Raw genomic sequence first — 4,445 nt, forward strand, 5'->3', positions numbered from 1 at the left:
TATAATAACAGACCCACTCAGTGAATCTCCCAGTGGAGTCGGTCTGTTATTAGTGTATCTCCAAAGGGAGAGTCACTGAGTGCGTCTGTTGTTATAGTATCTCCACAAGGAGAGTCACTGAGTGGGTATGTTATTATAGTATTTCCACAGTGAGAGTCACTTTGTGGGTCTGTTATTATTGCATCTCCACAGGGAGAGTGAATGATTGTGTCTGTTATTATTGCATCTCCACAGGGAGAGTCACTGTGTCTCTCTGTAATTATAGTATCTCAACTGGGACATTCATTGAGTGGGTCTGTTCTTATACTATCACCACAGGCAGTGTCAGTGAGTGGATCTGAAATTACAGTGTCTCCACAGTGAGAGTCACTGAGTGGGTCTGTTATTATAATATCTCCACAAGGAGGGTCACTGAGTTGGTCTGTTATTATAGTATCTCCTGAGGGAGAGTCTCTGAGTGCGGCTGTTATTATAGTATCTCCGCAGGGATGGTGAATGATTATGTCTGTTATTATAGTATCTCAAGTGGGAGAGTCAGTAAGTGTCTCTGTTGTTGTAGTATCTCCACAGGGAGAGTCACTGTGTGAATCTGTTTCTTTAGCATCTGCACAGGGGGAGCCACTGAGTGGGTCTGTTTTTGTATTATCTACACAGGGAGAGTCACTGAGTCTCTCTGGTATTATAGTATCTCCACAGGGAGACTGAATTATTGTGTCTGTTATTATAGAATCTCCGCAGGGAGAGTCACTGAGTTGGTCTGTTATTATAGTATCTCCACAGGGAGTGTTTCTGAGTGGATCTGTTATTATAGTATCTCCACAGGGAGAGTGTATGATTGTGTCTCTTATTATAGTACCTCCTCGCGGAGAGTCATTGAGTGGGTCTGTTATTATAGTATCTCCACAGGGAGAGAAACTGAGTGTGTCTGTTATTATAGTATCTCCAGTGGGAGAGTCACTGAGTGGGTCTGTTATTATAGAATCTCCACAGGGAGAGTCACTGAGTGGGTCTGTTATTATAGTATCTCCACAGGGAGAGTCACTGAGTGGGTCTGTTATTATAGAATCTCCACAGGGAGAGTCACTGAGTGGGTCTATTATTATAGTATCTCCACAGGGAGAGTCACTGAGTGGGTCTGTTATTATAGTATCTCCACAGGGAGAGTCACTGAGTAGGTCTGTTATTATAGTATCTCCACAGGGAGAGAAACTGAGTGGGTCTGTTATTATAGTATCTCCACAGGGAGAGAAACTGAGTGGGTCTGTTATTATAGTATCTCCACAGGGAGAGTCACTGAGTGGGTCTGTTATTATAGAATCTCCACAGGGAGAGTCACTGAGTAGGTCTGTTATTATAGTATCTCCACAGGGAGAGAAACTGAGTGGGTCTGTTATTATAGTATCTCCACAGGGAGAGTCACTGAGTGGGTCTGTTATTATAGAATCTCCACAGGGAGAGTCACTGAGTGGGTCTATTATTACAGTATCTCAACAGGGAGAGTCACTGAGTGGGTCTGTTATTATAGTATCTCCACAGGGAGAGAAACTGAGTGGGTCTGTTATTATAGTATCTCCACAGGGAGAGAAACTGAGTGGGTCTGTTATTATAGTATCTCCACAGGGAGAGAAACTGAGTGTGTCTGTTATTATAGTATCTCCACAGGGAGAGAAACTGAGTGTGTCTGTTATTATGGTATCTCCAGTGGGAGTGTCACTGAGTGTCTCTGGTATTACAGTATCTCCACAGGGAGAGTTAATGATTATGTCTGTTATTGCAGTCTCTGCACAGGGAGAGTCACTGAGTCGGTCAGTTATTATAGTATCTCCACAGGGAGAGTCACTGATTGGGTCTGTTATTATAGTATCTCCACAGGGAGAGTCACTGAGTGGGTCTGTTATTATAGTATCTCCACAGGGAGAGTCACTGAGTCGGTCTGTTATTATAGTATCTCCACAGAGAGAGTCACTGAGTGGGTCTGTTATTATAGTATCTCCACAGGGAGAGTCACTGAGTGGGTCTGTTATTATTGCATCTCCATGAGGGGAGTCACTGTGTCGGTCTGCAATTATAGTATCTCAACTGGGACAATCATTGAGTGGGTCTGTTGCTGTCGCATGTCCACAGGGAGAGTCACTGAGTGGGTCTGTTATTACACTATCTCCACAGGGAGAGTCAATGAGTGGGTCTGTTATTATAGTATATCCACAAGGAGAGTCACTGAGTTGCACTGTTATTATAGTATCTGCACAAGGAGTGTCACTGAGTTGGTCTGTTATTATCGTATCTCCACAGGGAGAGTTACTGAGTGGGTCTGTAAATATCGTATCTCAACTGGGACAATCATTGAGTGGGTCTGTTCTTAAACTATCACCACAAGGAGAGTCAGTGAGTAGATCTGAAATTGCAGCATCTCCACAGGGAGATTCACTGAGTGCGTCTGTAATCATAGTATCTCGACAGGGAGAGTCACCGAGTGAGTCTGTTATTATAGTATCGTTAGAGAGAGAGTCTGTGAGTGTGTCTGTTATTATAGTATCTCCACTGGGAGAGCTACTGAGTGGGTCTGTTATCATAGCATCTCCACAAAGGAGAGTGACTGAGTGGGTCTGTTATTATAGTATCTCCGCAGGGAGTGTCTCTGTGTGGTTCTCTTATTATTGTATCTCCACCGTGTGATATCTCTCTCTCTTTCTCGCTCTCCCTTTCTGTGCCTCTCCTTCTCTCTTTCTGTCTCTGTCTCTCTTTGACCCTCTCCTTGTCACTGTCTCTCCCTCTCTCTGTCACTCTTATTCTGTCTGAATACTTTACTCTGTTTTTCTCTCACATCATCTCTCCCTCCCACGCTGTCTCCTTCTCTCCGTCCCTATCTGTCATTCTCTCTCCCTCTCTCTCTTTCTTTCTCTCTCTTCCTCTCTCTCTCTGTCTCCCTCTCTCTCTCTATGTCTCTGCCTCTCTGTCTCCCTCTGTCTGTCTCTCTCTCTCTCTGCTTCTCCTTCTCTCACTTTGCCACTGCCTGCCCCTCTCTCTGTTTCACCTTCTCTGTCTCTGTCTCTCTCACATGCTCTCTCTCCCTCTGCCTCTCTCTCTGTCTCTCCCCTTCTCTCTTTCTCTGCCTCTGTATCAGAGTTGTTGCAGTGCTTAAGGAGGCCATTCGGGCCATCTTGTCTGCACTGGATTTCCGAGAGTGCAATTCTCTCAGTTCCATTACCCTGCCTTCTCTTCATAACCCTGCACATTCTTCCTTTTCATATCACTGTCTAATTCCCTTTTGAATGCTTCAATTGAACCTGCCTCCACCACGTTCTCAGGCAGCGCATTCCAGACATTAACCACACACTGCATGAAAAAGATTTTCCCCATGTCACTTTTGCTTCTCTGACCAAATATTTTCTGTCTGTGTCATCTCGTTCTCGATCCTTTCACAAGTGGGAACAGTTTCTCCCTATCTGCTCTGTCCAGATCCCTCATGATGTTGAATACTTCTATCAAATCACCTCTCAGCCTTCTCTTCTCCAAGGAAAACCGTCCTAACTTCTCCAATCTATCTTCATAACTGAAATTCCTCATCCCTGGAACCATTCTCGTGAATCTCTTCTGTACTCTGTCCAATGCCCTCACATCTTTCCTAAAGTGTGGCTCTCAGAAATGGACGCAATACTCGTGCTGAGGATGAACTAGTGTCTAATACAAGTTCTACATAACCTCCTTGCTCTTGTACTCTGTGCCCCTATTAATAAATCCCAGGATACTGTATGCTTTATTAACCACTCTCTCAACCTACACTGCCACTTTCAATGACTTCTGCACATTTACACCCAGGTCCCTCTGCTCCTGCTCCCACTTTGGAATTGTTCCCTTTCTTCTATATTGTCACTCCATGTTCTTCCTACCAAAATGAATCACTTCACATTTCTATGCATTGAACGTTATCTGCCACCTGCCTGCCCATTCCACCAACTTGTCTATGTCTTTTTGAAATTCGTCACTATCGTCCTCACAGTTCACAATGCTTCCAAGTTTCGTATCATCTGCAAACTTTGAAATTGTACCCTGTACACCGAGGTCTCGGTCATTAATATACATATGAAGAAACTCAAGGGTCCCAACCCTGACCCCTGGGGAACTCCACTACAAAACTTCATTCAGCCTGAAAAACATCCATTAATCACAACTCTTTGTTTCCTGCCACTCAGCCAATTCCGTATCCATGTTGCTACCGTAGTATTTATTCTATGAGCTACAAGTTTGCTCACACGTCTGTTGTGTGGCACTGTATCAAACGCCTTTTGAAAATCCATGTACACCACATCAACAACATTGCCCTCATCAACCCTCTCAGTTACCTCCTCAAAAAACTCCAGCCAGTTTGTTAAACATGATTTTCCCTTATGAAATCCATACTGCCTTTCCTTAATTAACTCACATTTATCCATGTGACTATTGAT

This window comes from Heterodontus francisci, unplaced genomic scaffold (assembly GCF_036365525.1).
Source record: "Heterodontus francisci isolate sHetFra1 unplaced genomic scaffold, sHetFra1.hap1 HAP1_SCAFFOLD_419, whole genome shotgun sequence".
Taxonomy (NCBI): Eukaryota; Metazoa; Chordata; class Chondrichthyes; order Heterodontiformes; family Heterodontidae; genus Heterodontus; species Heterodontus francisci.